The following is a 20197-nucleotide window of genomic DNA, read 5'->3' as shown; positions in this document are numbered from 1 at the left end:
TCTAATAACACACAACCCTTTAACTCTAACCTAAACCTTAGACTATGAAACCCCAAACGCTCCACCCCGAATCTTGAAATCACGAACTCCGAACCGATCCATGTACCCTAAACCCTAAACCCCTAAAACCATAAATCCTAAACTTTAACTTAACTCTAAACCGTAAACCCCAAACCCCAATCCCCAATCTCGAAATCCAAACCCAAAATCCTAAACACTAAACCCTAAAGTACCCTTAACCTCTAACCCCAAACCCTAAACCCGAACCCTGAAATTCGAACCTCGAATGTCAAACCTCGAACTTCGAAACCTATAACCCCAAAACCACAAACCTCAAAACCTTAAAATGTTTGAACCTCGAAACCAAAACCCCTAAACCCAAACCCCAAACCTTCCAACCTCCCATCCCCCAAACCCTAAACCCCCAACCCCCAAAACCCCAAAACGTCGAAACCTCAAAAAGCCTGAACCTCGAAACCCAACCCCCAACCCCTCAAACCTTCCAACCCCTAACCCCTAACCCCTAAACCTCCAAAACCCCAACCCCCAACCCCAAAACCCCAAAACCCTGAAACTCGAAATTCGAAACATGTAATCCTAACTCCAAACTTTGCTGGTGGAGATAACAATTTCTATTATTTAAGGAATATCTATTCATTTTGTATTGTCGATTCGTTTGAAAAATTGAGCTTCTTATTATGGGTATCAAACTTTGATTATTATTGGTCATCGTCTCAGAATCTAATAACACACAACCCTATAACTCTAACCTAAATCTTAAACCCTAAACCCTGAAATTCCAAACGCTACACCTCGAATCTTGAAATCACGAACCCCGAACCGATCCATGCACCTTAAACCTTAAACCTTAAACCCTCAAAAACCTAAAACCGTAAACCATAAATCCTAAACTTTAACCCCTAATCCATAAACCCCAAAGTACCCCAAACCACAAACTCCGAACCCCAAACCCCAATCCTGAAATCCAAACCTAAAATCCTAAACACTAAACCCTAAAGTACCCTTAACTCCAAATCTCGAATCATGAACCTCGTACCTCGCACCTTGAACCTCGAACCCTAAACTCGAAATCGAAAACCCTAAAACCACAAACCTTGGAACCTCGAAACCCAAAACCCCTAAACCCAACTGCCAAACCTTCCAATCCCCAACTCCCAAACCCCCAACCCCCAAACCCCAAAACCTCGAACGAAACCCAGAACCCCTAAACCCAACCCTCAACCCCCAAACCCTAAAACCCCGAGACCACTAAACCCAACCCCCAACCCCTCAAACCTTCCAACCTCCCAGCCTCCAAACCTCTAAACTCCCAACACCAAAACCCCAAAACCCCGACACATGAAATTCTAAACACTAAACCTTAAAGTACCTTTTGATAGAACTAAGTTATGCACAGCAGAAAAAGAATCGAATTTCTACCCTAATTGCCACAATTAACATGTAACCATAAACTAATCAAATTAGGGTTTTAGAAAATATTAACTTTGAAGCTTTCAAAAAAGTTTGATATCTTCTTACCAATTATAACCGAGACCACCACTAGTACTCAACTGCTATCCTCTAGACAAAGAATCGGGTTGTGGGACCCAATTTTGGTGTAGAAAGTAATGGAGATAAAATGGGATTGAAAGGTTTCCTTTTTTTTCTTTGGTTGAGATGATGAAAATGATAAAAGAGGCAAAAGTCCTTCAACATTTGAAAACACCTCTATTTATAACCTAATTACATGCAAAAATGCATGCAATTCATTGGCCAAATCTCAACACCTAATGTTCCACTAACAATTAGTGGAACTTAGTGGGCTAGGTGTCTATATCTCATATAGCCACATATCCCACTAAGAGTTAGTGGGATTATCCAACAAAATGTTGGATTTTCCCACTAACTTAGTCCAAGGGTAAAATGGTCATTAGATATTTCTAGTCAAAAGTCAAACTTTGACTTTTCTTAGTCAAAAGTCAATATTTTGACTTTTATCATTTTGTCCATCTTGACTAATTCTAACCTCCCGAGCATGAATCCGCATTCATTTTTCCAAAATTCAAATTACATTTGAATATAAGGCCGATCAAAGTTTGACTTTTCAAAGCCAAAAGTTTACTATTTTGACTTTTTACTATTTTTGACCAATTTCTTCAATTCCGAGCTTCTTAGTATGAATCCGCATTCATACTTATAGTATGTAAAACATAAAGCTCTATTTCTAATTAGAAGACCGACGACTATATCACTATATTTGTCGGTTTCCCTTTCTTCTCCCAATTCGAACAATTCGACTTATTTCATCACACTGTTCTAAGTTTAATCCATATGAGCTAGCAGAGGAACCTAATGGACCTATAGATCATGGGCTCAAACGATTCAAGATTAACTAGCTAAACTCTTTTAAACCGAGTTAATCAACATTCGTTAACTAACGGGTCATTCCACTAAAGTCCCGTAGTTGCACTCCCCTCACTATAGATATATTTGTGTCCATTTGATAAAACCATAATCAGTAAGTTAATCCTTCACAGGTTGCTCGTAACCTTGGCTGGGTCAAAATACCGTTTTACCCCCAAGATTACATCTTCCTCCTTAAGTCCCACTAATCCACTATTGAACAATTGGTTTAAGGTTGAACCTATAAACTTAATCCCTCTCGGGCCAATGAGAGGGTGGGGCCCCTTGTTCAAGACTTGGATTCAGTGCTTAAGAGAACAACCTATTTACTAACCCTAAAGCGGGTAGGAGTGAATTTCATCTTGTACCCTATGTGCCCAGCTATCCACCCGATCTTACCCCTGAAATGGGAGGCTTTTGGGCCAACGCTGATGAGCTACCGTCACCTATGCAGATCTAAGGATAATCTCGTGTGATCAGGAATTCATAGTTAACTCAGGATTAAGACTAAGTTACCAAGGTCATCAATAATTGAGATAGTCAATTTTAAACAATAAACGGTGTTATAACGTAAAAAAGACTAATTCATGATTCAGTCTTATGTAAACATTTTACATAGGATGTCCCCACTTTCATGTCTCTACATGAACGATTAGGATCACCTCGTTTGTACTACAAAGTGGGCCGCATCCATAGTTTCTCTAAATAAGGCGCCCAACCTTTATTTCATATACTATAGACTATTTAGGCTATATACTCGAACTTGATCCACGTTTATGTTTACACATAAAGTTCAAGTTTATTCAAAAATAGTCTTGGAACTTGATTTATTGGATTTAAGATTATAATATTTAATTTCTCAATAACAACTTTATTGAACAGAATATGATTTACAAACTACGAGTTTTAGGACAAAAAATTCCAACACCTTCGTGAAACGTGGGAGAGAAACGATAACATTATCGTTCAAAATATTCAGGGAGCAAGTATTTATGTGAAAGGCCATATTATTTGGCCATTTGACCTTATGTATTATTGAATTATTTGGTTGGAAATGATAAACTACACATTATTGTCTGCTTGAGTTGTGATCTTGATTATGGGCTATTTGGTATTTTGCCTACAAACTGTATAGTTAATTATCTGTTAGCTTTTATTTTCCTGTCACAACTTTATGTTTCTGTGGCTAATTGTAGCCAAAAGTTTTATTTATCGATCTTATTTTTCACAACATAAATGAAACCGTGTTTCAAGCATCAGATGCTGCTACATCATTCAAGGAATTCGTCGTAGAGATCCGTAAGTTTTTTCCTTTTGGAGCTGTGATACTAACCTGTTTGAATAAAGGAATCTGACTTGGTCTTTTCCTCTTTAGCATTATGGATTAGGTCTTTCTGTTTACCAGATTTTGTAGATGAAGTTTAAGACGTAATCAAAATATAAAGGTTAATGCTAACTGCTAAGCTTATTTCTAAGATGAAAGATGCTTTTATCCCCTCCCCAAAGAATATCATTACTATTTATGTTGTATTTCTGCTAACTAATTCTTGCATAGCATCTGGTTTGATAATTAAAGTAAAGTTTCTGACATGGAGGTTTTCAAGTTGTAATATATATTTATGTTTTAGGTAGATTCCCAAACTTTGAAAAAAACGCTGTAGTACTGAGGTAATTGAACGTTGTATGGAAGAGTATCGGGCTTACCAGGGCCAAGGTATCTTCTTCGATAACAAGTAAGGATAGTCCTGATACTACCTTTCTTTTGTTATTGAAGTTTATTGTTTCTTCTCTCTTGCTTGGTGGTTGTGCACCTATATTGATTTGTACTTCTGTTAATTAATTATAGTCTTTCTCTCTTGTTTGAGTAATTATTGTCTATGATTTTGTTAGCAAAGGCTTCCCGTGAAAATTTAGTTTGTTGTGCTGCATGTCCACGATGATTTTCGTGATTTTAGTTTTAGATACATAAAAAGGATTTTGCATCACAACATGAATGACTATTTCTAAATATGAACCTACAATAACCTCAAATGAATGTCGGATTAAATTGGAAACAGGGCAGATAGAGAGTGAGATGGAGATTGTTTGTATGTGCTTTAGAGCCATCTGTCTCTAAAACGTAGTTTCTTCCCCTTATTTTTTTTTTATAAGAAGTAATTTTATTGATGTATGAAATTTACAAAAGGTTTGGTGGAACACCCACGCCAATAGAGTTTACAAGAGATTTCTCCAATCAGTCAGAAGAGATGCAAGAATAGAGATTGGAATAGCTATAGAGACATGAAAAATTGCACTAAGTCATAGCAGGATAGATTATATTTTAAAAAGAATAAAAAACCTATCTTAAGGCATGCCTTTTCACTAAGGAGGCGATTGTTCATGTTCCTTCCATGCGAATTTGTAAAAATTTCCGAATAAGATGCATCCACATAATTCTTTTAAAGTCAGTAAAGAGTGCCAGTGAGGGTGCATAAAAGAAGGTTCATAATATTTGTTTCATAGGGTGGCATTAACCAAAGGAGAGATAGATCTGCTTCCTAAATTTTTCAGCAAAATGGCAACTAATAAACTGGCTGGTGTTTCATCGACAACTTTACATAATGGGCAACAATGAGAGAATAAAGTCATATGTGGGAACTCTGTCACGTGTTAATAATTGCATTATGGCCTAGAAGCACTCTAGGTAAAGCAAAAGCACTCTAGGTAAAAATTATCATCATGTCGAGAGACCAAACAAAATGTTGAATTGAATCGTATTGGTCTCTACTAGGGGTTATTACTCATTTTTGTACTTTCTGTTTTATTTTCCAATTATTTCTTCAATTAAATAAAAGAAAATACTAAATAATAGTAAGTATTATCTTATCCCATTACGAAGGGTATCATCTCATAATTATCTACGACTGTTTATGCTAGTACGACCACACATTAGAGTATTTCTTTTTTCAGAAACTAGAAAACGCTCATAGATAGCCTTTTGGTCTAGGTGCTTGACCAAGAAGCACTTAAACAATAGTACGAGAGTGAAAGAAAACATCTGAGTATTTTATTATTAATCATTTTTTTTATATTGAAGGGTTCATAATTGCATTAAACACACCCCTTGTGCTTTGGCTATTGTTTGAGGTCTGTACACACCTTGATAGGTGGATGGTATTCTAATTAATGTAAGGCTTTTTTCTATGACTTAAAAGTAATTATTTCTGTTATAATAAACAGATTCTGCACATTTCAGATGTTGAGGTGCGAGAGACCAAGATGATGGGAAGCACTCCCATTATCATTGTAGTTGTATGCTCTGACAATCTTTATTCTATAGTTGTGGATTTTGTTTTGTAGGATGAGATGATGTTAACTCCTTTTTATTGAATTTCAACAGTTCCAAACGCAACAGGTCTACTGCATACGTGATGCAAATGGATCAATTAGAGAAGGCGGTAATGTGAGTTATGTTTCTTTTGTTTCCGTCTTTGCTTACACACTAATGCACCTTATGTAATTAGAGTTGAATATTAGACAATCAGAATGAAAATCATCCTGATGAAATATGAAACTTCTGAGTTTCCACTTGCTTCTTGTATTGACTGTTTTTTACTGTTTCTTCACGGTTTGTATTCATGGTATTTATTTCTGTAACGAATGTTTCATGTTCTGGGAAACATTGCAGAAACACAGAATTTCAACAATCTGTCTAAGCGTTGAAGGAGAAGGCAGAAGAACTTAAGAGTTGCTAGGTCGTTTTAAAAACTCAAGTAATACCTAGACACGTTTTGAGCACGTTTTAGGTTGGTTTGATACTAAGTTTGTTGCACTTACACACTTGGTTGTCATCTTGAAGTGCTCTTTTCACACTTTTTGAACTTTTTGGTAGCTTATGAGTTACGAACCTACACGTAAGCTTTCTTAGGTCGTTTTGAAAATTCAAGTGATACTTAGACACGTTTTGAACTTGTTTTAGGTTGGTTTGAAACTAAGTTTGTTGACCTTACTCACTTGGTTGTCATTTTGGTCTTAAAGTGCTCTTTTCACACTTTTTGAACTTTTTGGTAGGCTATGAGTTACCTGTTGGAATTTTTTGTCCTAAAACTCGTAGTTTGTAATCATATTTTGTTTCAATAAAGTTGTTATTGAGAAATTAAATAATCCTAAATCCAATAAATCAAGTTCCAAGGCTATTTTTTGAATAAACTTGAACTTTATGTGTAAATATAAACGTGGATCAAGTTCGAGTATATATAGCCTAAATAGTCTATAGTATATGAATAAAGGTTGGGCGCCTTATTTAGAGAAACTATGGATGCGGCCCACTTTGTAGTACAAACGAGGTGATCCTGAATCGTTCATGTAGAGACATGAAAGTGGGGGCATCCTATGTAAAGTGTTTACATAAGACTAAACCATGAATTAGTCTTTTTTACGTTATAACACCGTTTACTGTTTAAAACTGACTATCTCGATTATTGATGACCTAGGTAACTTAATCTTAATTCTGAGTTAACTATGAACTCCTGTTCACACGAGATTATCCTTAGATCTGCATAGATGAGGGCAGCTCATCAGGGTTGACCCAATAAGCCTCCCATTTCAGGGGTAAGATCTAGTGGATAACTGGGAACATAGGGTACAAGATGGAATTCACTCCTACCCGCTTTAGGTTTAGTAGATAGGTTGTTCTCTTAAGCACTGAATCCAAGTCTTGAACAAGGGGCCCCCACCCTCTCATTGCGCCGCGAGAGGGATTAAGTTTATAGGTTGAACCTTAAACCAATTGTTCAATAGTGGATTAGTGGGACTTAAGAAGCCAAAATGTAATCTTGGGGGGTAAAACGGTATTTTTGACCCAGCCAAGGTTACGAGCAACCTGTGAAGGATTAACTTACTGATTATGGTTTTATCAAATGGACACACATATATCTATAGTGAGGGGAGTGCAACTACGGGACTTTAGTGGAATGACCCGTTAGTTAACGAATGTTGATTAACTCGGTCTAAAAGAGTTTGGCTAGTTAATCTTGAATCGTTGGAGGCCATGATCTATAGGTCCATTAGGTTCCCCTGCTAGCTCATATGGATTAAACTTAGAACAGTGTGATGAAATAAATCGAATTGTTCGAATTGGAAGAAGAAAGAGAAACCGACAAATATAGTGATATAGTTGTCGGTCTTCTAATTAGAAATAGAGCTTTCTAATTAGAAATAGAGCTTTATGTTTTACATACTATAAGTATGAATGCGGATTCATACTAAGAAGCTCGGAATTGATGGAATTAGTCAAAAATAGTAAAAAGTCAAAATGTTGACTTTTGACTAAGAAAAGTCAAAGTTTGACTTTTGACTTGAAATATTTAATGACCATTTTACCCTTGGACTAAGTTAGTGACAAAATCCAACATTTTTGTTGGATAATCCCACTAACTCTTAGTGGGATATGTGGCTATAGATATAGACACCTAGCCCACTAAGTTCCACTAATTGTTAGTGGAACATTAGGTGTTGAGATTTGGCAAATTAACTACATGCATTTTTGCATGTAATTAGGATAATAGGGGAGTTTTCAAATTGTTGAAGACTTTTGCCTTTTTTATTATCCTCCAACATCTCAACAAAAGAAAAAAATTTCTACCTTCCAATTCCATTTTATCTTCATTTCTTTCTACACCAAATTGGGTCCCACAACCCGGTTCTTTGTCCAAGAGAATAGTAGTTGAGTACTAGTGGTGGTCTCGGTTTGAATTGACAAGAAGGTATCAAAGTTTTTTGAAAGCTTCAAAGGTAATATTTCCTAAAACCCTAACTTGATTAGTTTAGGGTTACATGTTAATTGTGGCAATTAGGGTAGAAATTCGATTCTTTTTTCTGCTGTGCATGTCTTAGTTCTATCATTACCAACTTACACTTAAGCTTTGCTAGATTGTTTTCAAAGTCCAAGTGATACTTCGACACACCTTGATCACTTTTTAGGTTGGTTTGGAACTAAGTTTGTTGCACTTGTGCACTTGGTTGCCATTTTGGGTCATGGAAGTGCTTTTTTCACACTTTTTGAAATTTTGGTAGGCTTTGTGAGTTACAAACTTATACTTAAGCATTGTTTGGTCGTTTTGAAAGTTCAAGTGATACTTACACACGTTTTGAATACATTTTAGGTTAGATTGAGTTTGTTGCACTTACATACTTGGTTGTCATTTTGGGTCTTCAAGTGCTCTTTTCACACTTTTTGAACTTTTTGGTAGCTTATTAGTTACGAACCTACACATAAGCTTTTTTAGATCCTTTTGAAAGTTCAAGTGATACTTAGACACGTTTTGAACTCGTTTTAGGTTGGTTTGAAACTAAGTTTATTGACCTACCCACTTGGTTGCCATTTTGGGTCTTGACGTGCTGTTTTCACACTTTTTGAACTTTTTGGTAGGCTATGGGTTACCAAATTACACTTAAGCTTTCTTAGATCGTTTTGAAAGTCCAAGTGATACTTAGACACGCCTTGACCACTTTTTAGGTTGGTTTGGAACTAAGTTTGTTGCACTTGCACACTTGGTTGCCATTTTGGATCCTCGAGTGTTTTTTTTTTCCATACTTTTTGAACTTTTTGGTAGGTTATGAGTGACGAACTTACAAATAAACATTCTTAGGTTGTTCTGAAAGTTCAAGTGATACTTAAACACGTTGAAATTTTTTAGATTTGTTTAAGACTAAGTTTGTTTCACTTGCATACTTGTTTCACAAGCATTTTGAACTTTTTGTTAGTTTATGAGTTACGAACTTACACTTAAGCATTGTTAGGTCCTTTTAAACACATTTTGTGTTTGTTTGGAACTATGTTTGTTACACATTTGGTTGACATGTTGGGTCTTGAAGTGCTTTTTTTTCACACTTTTTGAAATTTTTGTAGGTTGTGAGTTACGAACTTACGCTTGAGTATTGTTTGGTCGGTTTGAAAGCTTAGACACGTTTTGACCTCTTTTTAGGATGGCTTGAAACTAAGTTCGTTGCACTTAGATACTTCGTTTCCGTTTTGGGTCTTGAAGTACTTTTTTCACACTTTTTGAAATTTTGGTAGGTTGTGAGTTACAAACTTACATTTTAAGCATTGTTTGGTCGTTTTGAAAATTCAAGTGATGCTTACACACATTTTGATTACATTTTAGGCTAGATTGCGTTTGTTGCACTTACACACTTGGTTGTCATTTTTGTTCTTGAAATTCTTTTTTCAACCTTTTTGGTAGATTATGAGTTACAAACTTACACTTAGGATTTGCTAGGTCATTTTGAAAACTCAAGTAATACCTAGACACGTTTTGAGCACGTTTTAGCTTGGTTTGCACTAAGTTTATTGCACTTGCACACTTGGTTGCCATTTTGGGTCTTGTAGTGCTTTTTTCACACTAGTTGAACTTTTTTGGTAGGTTATGAGTTACGAACCTACACGTAAGATTTTTAGGTCGTTTTAAAAGTTCAAGTGATACTGAGACACGTTTTGAACTCGTTGTAGGTTGGTTTGAAACTAAGTTTGTTGACCTTACCCACCTGGTTGCCATTTTGGGTCTTGAAGTGCCCTTTTCACACTTTTTGAACTTTTTGGTAGGCTATGGGTTACCAACTTACACTTAAGCTTTGTTAGGTCGTTTTGAAAGTCCAAGTAATACTTAGACACGCCTTGACCACTTTTTAGGTTCGTTTGGAACTAAGTTTGTTGCACTTGCACACTTGGTTGCCATTTTGGGTCCTGTAGTGTTTTTTTCTTTTCCGTACTTTTTGAATTTTTTGGTAGGTTATGAGTGACAAACTTACAAGTAAACGTTCTTAGGTCGTTCTGAAAGTTCAAGTGATACTTAAACATAGTTTGAACAAATTTTAGATTTGTTTAAGACTAGGTTTGTTTCACTTGCATACTTGGTTGCCATTTTAGGTCTCAAAGTGCATTTTCACACATTTTGAACTTTTTGTTAGTTTGTGAGTTACGAACTTACACTTAAGGATTGTTTGGTCGTTTTGGGGTTTTGTGGTTTTGGGTTTAGGGTTTAGGGTTTAGGGTTTAGGGTTTGATGGTTTGAGAGGTAGGGGTTGGGTTTCGAGGTTTAGGTTTTCGAACTTTTGAGGTTTGGGGTTTTGGAGTTTGGGTTGGGGTTGGGGTTGGGGTTTGAGGGTTGGAAGGTTTGCGGTTTGGGTTTCGAGGTTTGGACTTTTCGAGGTTTCGAGGTTGGTGGTTTTGGCTTCAGGGTTTCAGGTTCAAGGTTCGAGGTTCGAGGTTCGAGGTTTAGGGTTCAGGGTTAGGGGTATTTAGGGTTTAGTGTTTAGGACTTTGGGTTCCAGTTTCGGGATTGAGGTTTGGGGTTCGTGGTTTGAGGTTTGGGGTACTTTGGGGTGTATGATTTAGGGGTTAAAGTTTAGGATTTATGGTTTGCGATTTCAGATTTCTGGTTTAGGGTGCATGGATCGGTTCGGGGTTCGTGATTTCGAGATTTGGGTGGAGTGTTTGGGGTTTAGGTTAGAGTTATAGGGCTGGGTGTTATTAGATTCTGAGACGATGACCAATATTAAACAACAGTTTGATACCCAAAATGCATGTAATTCGAATCATAATAAAAAACTCAATATTTCAAACTAAATCCATGAATATTCCCTAAATAATAAAAATTTTTATCTCCACCAAAAAAAGTTTGAAGTTAGGATTACAGGTTTCGGATTTCGGATTTAGGAGTTTTGAGGTTTAGGAGTTTAGGGGTTTAGAGGATTTGGGATTTACGGTTTCAATTTTTGGGTTTAGGGTGCATGAACTGGTTCGAGGTTCGTGATTTTGGGCTTTGGGGTGGTGCGTTTGGGGTTTCAGGGTTTAGGGTTGAGGGTAGAGTTTTAAGGCTGTGTGTTATTAGATTTCGAGACGATGACCAATATTAATTAAAGTTTGATACCCAAAATGCATGTAATTCGAATCATAATAAGAAACTTAAAATTTCAAACCAATCCATAATACAAAATACATAGATATTCCCTAAATAATAGAAATTGTTATCTCCACCAACAAAGTTTGAAGTTAGGATTTCAGGTTTCAGATTTTGAGTTTTGGTGTTTAGGGTTTTGTGTGGTGGGTTGGGAGTTTGGAGGTTTGGGTGTTGGAAGGTTTAGGGGTTAAGGGTTGGAAGGTTTGAGAGGTTGGGGTTGGGTTTCGAGGTTTAGACTTTTCGAGGTTTTGAGGTTTTGGGGTTTGGGGGGGTTGAGGGTTGGAAGGTTTTGGGTTTGGGTATAGAGGTTTTGGGTTTCAAGGTTTAGACTTTTCGAGGTTTCGAAGTTTGTGGTTTTGGGATTATAGGTTTCACGTTCTGGGTTCAAGGTTCGGGTTCGAGGTTCGGGGTTTGGGTTTGGGGTACTTTAGGGTTTATTATTTAGGATTTTGGGTTCGGGTTGGTTCGGGTTGCGTGGTTGGGTTACTTTAGGTTTTACGGTTTAGGGGTTAAAAGTTTAGGATTTATGGTTTACGGTTTTTTAGGGGTTTAGGGTTTAGGGTTTTAGGTTTCGAGGTTTAAGGTGCATGGATTGGTTCAGTGTTCGTGATTTTGGGATTCAGGGTGGAGCGTTTGGGGTTTCAGGGTTTAGGGTTTAGGTTAGAGTTATAGGGTTGTGTGTTATTAGATTCTGAGACGATGACCAATATTAATCAAAGTTTGATACCCAAAATGCATGTAATTCGAATCATAATAAGAAACTAAAAATTTCTAACCAATCCATAATGCAAAATGCATAGATACTCCCTAAATAATAGAAATTGTTATCTCCACCAACAAAGTTTGAAGTTAGGATTACAGGTTTTAGATATCGATTTTCAGGGTTGGGTTTGGGGTTTGGAGGTTTGGGGTTGGAAGGTTTGGGGTTGGGTTTGAAGGTTTGTGGGTTGGGTTTCGAGGTTTGTAGTTTTTGGGTTTTAGGTTTCGTTTCAGGGTTCAAGGTTGGAGGTTCGACGTTCAAGGTTCGGGGTTTGGGGTTTGAGGTTAAAGGTACTTTAGGGTTTAGTGTTTAGGATTTTAGGGTTCGAGTTTCGAGATTGGGGATTGGGGTTTGGGGTTCAGGGTTCGTGGTTTGGGGTTCGGGGTTCGTGGTTCGTGGTTTGGTACTTTGGTTACTTTAGGGTTTATGGTTTAAGGGTTAAAATTTAGGATTTATGGTTTACGGTTTTAGGTTTTTAGGGGTTTTCAGGGTTATGGGAGTTCGTTGGATTTCAGGTCTCAGGGTAGAGCGTTTCGGTTTTCAAGTTTCAGGTTTCGAGGTTTTTGGGTTTGGGGGTTGGGGGTTTGGAGGTTTGAGGGTTGGTTAGGGGTTTTAGGTTTCAAGGTTTAGACTTTTCGAGCTTTCGAGCTTTCGAGGTTTGTGGTTTTGGGGTACTTTAGGGTTTATGGTTTAGGGGCTAAAGTTTAGGGTTTATTGTTTACGGTTTACGGTTTTTAGGGATTTAGGGTTTCGTGTTTTAGGTTTCGGGGTTTAAGATGTATGGATCGATTTGGGGTTTGTGATTTCAGGCTCCGGGGTGGAGCGTTTGAGGTTTTGAGGTTTTTTGGGTTTAGAAGTTTTGGGGTTTGGGGGTTTGGATTTTAGGGTTTCAGGTTTCGGGGTTTAGGGTGCATGGATCGGTTCGAGGTTCGTGATTTCGAGCATCGGGATGGAGCGTTTGGAGTTTCAAGTTTTGGGTTTAGGAGTTTTGGGGTTTGAAGGTTTGGGGTTTTGTGGTTCGTTTGTTGGGGTTCAAGGTTTAGGTTTCAAGGTTCTGTTTCAAGTTTCGGTTTCAGGTATGTGTTTCTAAGGGTGGATCTTCTTGAAGATTGTTTTGCCCTAAACTAATTTATCTTTTAAGTTTCTTTCTTCTTCTTCTTAATCTTCTTTATTTAATCATATCATGTCTTCAAAATTTTCTATGTTATTTAGAGCAGAAGACATGCATCAAAAACCAAGGAGAGAGTAAAGATCGTGCAAAACTATAAGCAAGAAGAGGAAAAGGGAGCATGCGATCTTTTTATATTTTCTCTTCTATATGGTACTATTTAAGAAAAGATAAATTCAAGAGATAAGAATATGTAAAACTTTTATTATATATGTGTGTATGGCTGCTATTATTGTAAAAATAAAAATATGCTTTCAATTGTTTAACTAACAAAAGTTTCAGCAAGGTTCAACTAAAGTTCCTACACCGTGCCAAGAACCCCCAACAACAGCGCCATTTGCTTTATCATTCTCGGAGAATCATTCTCCTGCCCCAAATACACTCCATGTCTTTTTTTATTTTGATGATCAACGACTACTTTTTTATTTTTATTATCGGTAAAATGGTAAAAAGAAAATGAAGTTTAACCCCTTCCCCCTACCGTTTTGTGAAGGAGGGTTGCTGTTCAGAATGAGCGACAGTAATATGCAATATGTAACATCTACTTCATACCTTCTGTTAACTTACACCAAATACTTGATCTCCACCAATATGGTTGCTAACTATGGGGACACCACAATCACTCTCAAACCCTCCATTCCATCACCAAGAAACAGGTATTTTTCGAATTTGGACCATGTCTATTTTTGTGGATATTACTTTTTTTTTTTTTTATAGTCGTTTGTTACCATGTTGGGGTGTTTGGGTCCAGATTTGCAAGGAAGGGAGTTGACTAAAATAGCTAACTCCTTGTTCGGATCTCGAATTATGAAAATCCTAGTATTAGGAGTTTATAGAGTCTAGTAGAGTATGAGAGGAAAGGGGATAACTCCGGTCAAAGGAGCTATAGGCGCAAAGATATCATTCACAAAAGAGTTTGTTTAGGGGTTTACGGGTCTAGGGTTTAGGGTTTGACTAAATTAAATTGTATTTAGTCAAATTAATTTTGAAATTGTGAAAATATACGTGGATGTATTTTCCACTGCATCTTTTTTTTTTCCATCTCTTTTGAATAATTTTCAAAGTATTTCAACAAGTATAGTTTTGTAACTTCACAAAAAAATAATTTAACAAATATCGTAGTAAATAATAAATATTATAGGAAATTGAGGATTTGAAATAGTGTTTAAGATAGTTAATTTGAGATTTTTAAATACCATTTACTATAGCAAAGGGGTTTAGGGGTTAGGGATTCGGGGTTTACGGTTTTTGTTAGGCTAGCGGTTTATTTATCAATGGGGTTCATGTTCTAGTTTCTATTTTCTATTTTAAATAATGTACAAGAGAGTTGTGGATTGCCATTGTCCACAAAATCAGAGTACCTTTCATTTATTTTCTCTCTTCAAGCTTTCTCTCAGAGCTAGTTTTTCCCGTAATAACTCCACGAATTTCTAATTTGCTTTTATGTTATCCTTTGTTCTTCTTGTCTTCTTCACATAAAAAAGACGATCAAATTTCTACAAATTATTCTACCATTTCTCCCACAAAAAGTTCGCCCTGTAATTACATTTCTTTGTGTTTTCATTATCCTTTACTATTCTGCCCCTTTTTTTTATTAACCTCTACAAGCCCCCTCGTCTTTTGCCTATTTTTTTTGTAAGAAGGATGTTGAGCCGTGGTTGCCTAAGGGTATCAATTACTAGGAGTGCAATGAAGATAATAGAAAATATTAAAGAGATCATGGACAAAACCACAACAATTATGAAATTAATCATAAACTTCCTTTTCAGGTTACATTCTCTTTCTCTCTTATTTGCTAACTATGTTGCAATATTTTCTTATTTATGTTGTTTTGAAGGTTGCACCATATTATTTTCCATCATTCCTTTATAAGTTAGGCTCTTGTCGAAAAAAATTTCCTTCGACATGGTAATTTTAAGTTATTTATGATCTCAATGTGAAATCACACAAGAATTATTAATTTATGAATATGGTAGATCTTTAGATGTAGATTTTTTAAAAACAAATTTCATATTTTGGTAACTGGTTTTCTTTATTATTTTAATAAATAGGAATCGACTTGCATTTTTTTAGTTTTTTTTTTTTTTGTAAAAATAATGATTTGATTTGTTTGTTTTTAAGTATTGGGTTTGGCAAGATGTGGTTATCTCACATCCATTTTTTTTATAGAAAAGTTTGACTCAAAGACTATAAAAGAAACCTATTTCATTTATTTAGAAATTCTCACTTATAAACATTTTAAGTTTTAGTGTGATTACTCTAATTAAATTCCTTCTGTATTATCTAGTTGGAGAGTGGATAAAAAATGTGAGTGGTTAAAAACTTTGAGAATGTGTTCTTATAATGGGGTCTCTCATGAGAGAGTGTTCTTGTAATTGGGGTCGGGCTTTGAGACTCAAATTAACTACCAAATAGGCAAGACTATGGTTTGGTATTTTTATAAGTTAATTTTGGGTCGAGCATTGTGGACTTTCCATATACGTTTAAAATTTTAAGTGAGAATAAATTATTGCTAGGATTTGAGTAAATAGACGATGGGCCTTTCATTTTGGGCCATAGAGTACAATTTTCGAAATGGATCCAAACGAAGGAAAGTCACTCATTGTGTGTGTGAACCTGATAAAGCCACGTAGGTTGAAGTTGCATAGACCAATTCTTTCGATCGTGTTGTTGGTTATCATACTTGTATCTTTAAAGTAGTTTGAACGAAAATGGACGATCGAGACACAAATAGCACTACACCAAAATGAACTTTTAATAGCCCATTATTTTAAATGGGATGTGGAAAAGAACAACAAAGAAAAAGCGGGAAATAAATATTTAAGTTCCCTCTAAATATTTTCCCCCATTTTCGGCCTCTTTCAATCTAATTCATTTTGCTCTCTAGTGCGCTCTAGCACGACTACGAAAGCCACGTTGAAACCCAACACGACGACTGCGATACCCTGCCTCTCACGATTGTTTCACAACAACATGCTGATCTCTCACCGTCGTCCACATTGGTTTTGCTTAGGGTTCGTCGTCTACCAGCCCATCCTCTGCTACTGTTAGACACTTGAAGCTAATGATTCAAGGTTAGTCTTTCTTCTTCCTTTCTTCTACCTCGTTTTTATGGTAAGTGCATTGAATGGAATATCACAGTATATAAACTCTTTTCACCATTCCAAACTCTGAAATATTACTGTTGACCCAAATAATTTATCCACCATACTGTAGATCTTAAGTTCCACATCCTCTAACAACCTCTGCTTACTATCTCTTTGCATCAACAACAATGTAAATACCTTCCAACTTCTATGCTCTCCTCGGTTATTGTCTCTTAATTTATGGGTAAGCTATTTTTCTATAGAAAAGTAGTTGGTGTGAAACAACCAATGGTCTGCATCAACTTCTATTTCATGAGCTTCGTAAACAAGTTTGGCATCAATACAATGTACTTTGGCTTTGACTTTATCTGTTTTCTTGTTGTACTGTATGTAGTTCAATTTTTGTCCTTTCGTGAATGCTGATTGTTCATATTTGTAGCATTAGATGGAAGAAGGAATTGTAGGGACATTAATAAAGAACCTTGTGACGTCATTTTTTTTAACTATCTAATTGAATAAATTGTAATGTTGGACAAGTAGAGTGCTTAGAATTAAATTTCTAATAATGATCCGCCAACTATTTAAGTCAAACAAGAACTGGATTTTACAACTTCAACTTTTATACACTACTTCTAACTTCATGGGACAAACACACCCTACAAACTCATACTAACATACAAATTATGGAGAGATTATGAAATTCTATATTTAAGAGTTTGGTAACAATTTTTTATTCCACTTGGGACGTAGTTGAAAACCTATTTCGAGATAGATACATTTTAATATTTTTTATATCTTTCGAGATAAGATATAAAATATTATTAAAATTAAGGTGATTCATTTTTTATCTTTTATACATTTTTTTTTATTTCACAAATGTATTTTTTTTTGTTCTTGATGTATGATAATTTTATAAATTTTATTTGTTGACTTTTTTTTTTTAATTCTAATAACTGATAAGAAGTATATGTGTGATGGATTATTTAAACTTTTAATTATTTTTATTAATAAATAATATTAAAAAGAATAGGAATTATTATTATTGCCTTTTATACAAAACCCTCTCCGTCAAAGTTGGGGAATTGACAAAAATAGGCCAAAAATGGGTAGATAAAGATTTTTAGGATTGATTGTAAAAAAGTTGACATTTAGGATAAATTAGAAGTAAAATGACGAAAATACCCTCATTTAATTTCCTCCTTCCTCTTTCCTTTTTCCTTCCTTCAACTTTTGGTGCCTCCGGTGAATGTTTCTTCTCTTCCGTCCATTTCTTTTCCACTTCCATCAATTTCTTCTCCACAACTCTCCACTATTAATCCTCTAGGCTTGTAAACTGATTGAACTTTTCTTTAATCCCTTTTAGCCTATCTCGTACACATCTCGTACACATCTCGCACCTATCTCGTACACATCTCACACCTATCTTGCACATTTTCAAAACTTTTACTAATAATTTCAAAATCAAATTGTTATCCCTACTGTCTCGTACACATCTCGCACCTATCTAGTAAGGGTTGGAATAATACATTAAAGATAATGAAAGAACAAAATTCTTCTCAACTACATCGATTATAATATCTATATCACAAATGATCAACTTCAAGAATACAATTAAATGGTTCGACATAAGTTCAATATAAATACAAAACAATAACTCCAGTTTCTGTAATGCCTACCCTAAAGCTAATTACACCATGTGTGTCCATATCTTTTGCTTTTAATAAGCCATCAAGCGTTGTTTGATACTTGCTTTCCACTAGTTGTCCAATCTTCAACTAGAGCAACCAAATTTCCTACCTGGTATACATAAGTAACATATAAGCAATAAAAATGAGGAAAAAAATCTATGTAAAGAAAGATATAGAAATTGTTGACACACAATCCATAGAAATTGTTGTTGTTGTCCAAGTCGCCCAATAGATGTCGTTGCTACCCAAGTCATCGCCACTCCATCTGATCGATTGTCTCCGTTTGTTGGTTGGGATTTGTTATCTCTGTAAATGGAGTCACCTGCGAGCAGCATAATATGTGTTGCGTGAGGAGAAATCGTGGGTTTCAAAATTTTAGAGCTTTTTTAAACTAAAGGGTAATTTAGATATTTCACATACCCATTTGTCCCAAAACTCTTCTTTTTAAAATTTGGTCACAAAAGTCTTAAATGTGGTCAAATTTGTACTCTTCTTGGCAATTCCCCGTCAAATTTCTTCCCCATCCTTCTTGGGGAATTGACAAAAATAGGCAAAAGATGAGGTAGATAAAGATTTTTAGGATTGATTGTAAAAAAGTTGACATTTAGGACAAATTAGAGGTGAAATGACGAAAATACTCTCATTTAATTTCCTCCTTCCTCTTTTCTTTTTCCTTCCTTCAACTTTTGGTGCCTACGTTTCTTCTCTTCCATCCATTTCTTCTCCACTATTAATCCTCTAGGCTTGTAAACTGATTGAACTTTTCTTTAATCCCTCTTAGCCTATCTCGTACACATCTCGCACACCTATCTCATACACATCTTTGTGAATGTTCCACAATGAAATCACCGAAACTATCATTGTTTTTGTAGTTTTGTGAATGAAAAATGGGAAAGGAAGAAAAAAGAAATCAAAGGTTTTGTGATAATGAGGAAAAATGGAATACGCACAGGGAGAGATGAGAGAAAAATGAAATATTCTTTTTGGAAGTGAGAAAATGGAGGAAAAAGAAGGAATTCCATAAATTGCTTTTTAGGTTTTTTTATAACCAAAGGGTAATATAGACTTTTCCTAGTTAATTTGTCTTAAATGTCATATTTTTTAAAATTTATCCTAGAACTTTTTAAACCCTTAAAAATTATCCTATTTTTTTGTTAATTTCCCATGTAACACTTCTCCCTCACAAACTTATACTTATCCTTAGAACACACTATTGCTTTTTATAATGTACACATGGCCTTAACTTGACGATCATCTCTAGCACATTCTTTCATTTTTCTCATCTAAAACCGTAATAGGAATGGTTATCGCGTTATAAAATGTAGTAGTGCACTATGATGTAAGAAAAATGTTAGAATCCTTTACGACGGGACGAGTTTATTAATCGTAAAAGACCTCGTGAACAAATCATTCTTACAAAAAGATTCCTATGTAAATTTGATTGCTTTGAATAGTAAAATAGTTAAGTATCATATTATGGATAATATAAATGTGTCGATGAGTTGTGACCAAAAAAATTGTAGTTCACATCTTTTGATCTTTATTGTACTAAAAAAATAAATTTAATCGAGATCAAAACATAATTTCTTTGACCGACCTAAAACACGTTCTCTAAATCTTACCTACTCTTTTTTTGAAATATATTAACTTTTTCTTTTTTTGTTTTTTTAAAAAAAGTTCTTCCTTCGATTAAATTTTAATTTTCTCTCACGAATGAATCAATTGTTCAAGTAAGTGGTTTTAGTGGCAAATTAAATTACGGGACTTAGTTCTTAAATGCACTTTGAAAAGAAATTACATAGAAAAGTCAATATATGGAAAAAAAGAGATGTTTTTAGAGATGACTAAGAAATAGGGTATGGTTGCGTAACAAAATTGCCGACAAATATAATAACATAATATCAAAGAAGAACAAAGAGATTGTGAGACGAAAATATTCATAACTCGTTTAGTGCAATATTACTTACTATTTGGAGGATTGTATGCCCTAATAGAAAAAAAAAATCAACTTATAAAGAGTTAAATTACAATGGAGTATTTATCTGTATAGCTTATTCTTTAGTTTTAACTTTAACTTCTCCCTCCTCACTCCTACATTACTCTCTTCTTCAAGCTTTGTATGGATCCCATCAATATAATGTACTTATACTCCC

The 20197-nt window shown here is 35.3% G+C and overlaps 1 protein-coding gene and 1 long non-coding RNA gene across 2 annotated transcripts in view; both read left to right on the top strand.

The window, feature by feature from the left end:
- The window catches only part of LOC116402692, a 90751-nt gene that overhangs the window by 48471 nt on the left and 22083 nt on the right, over positions 1 to 20197 (top strand). The gene's annotated exons all lie outside the window — the stretch shown is intronic.
- Positions 4226 to 6215, top strand: LOC116402696. Its single transcript, XR_004215198.1, has 3 exons — positions 4226 to 5694; positions 5783 to 5845; positions 6071 to 6215. It is a non-coding gene; the product is annotated as an uncharacterized LOC116402696 (long non-coding RNA).

Source organism: Cucumis sativus, chromosome 3 (genome assembly GCF_000004075.3).
Source record: "Cucumis sativus cultivar 9930 chromosome 3, Cucumber_9930_V3, whole genome shotgun sequence".
In the NCBI taxonomy this organism is placed as follows: Eukaryota; Viridiplantae; Streptophyta; class Magnoliopsida; order Cucurbitales; family Cucurbitaceae; genus Cucumis; species Cucumis sativus.
Note: the sequence above shows the minus strand (reverse complement) of the source record. Positions and strands in the feature narration are given on the sequence as shown.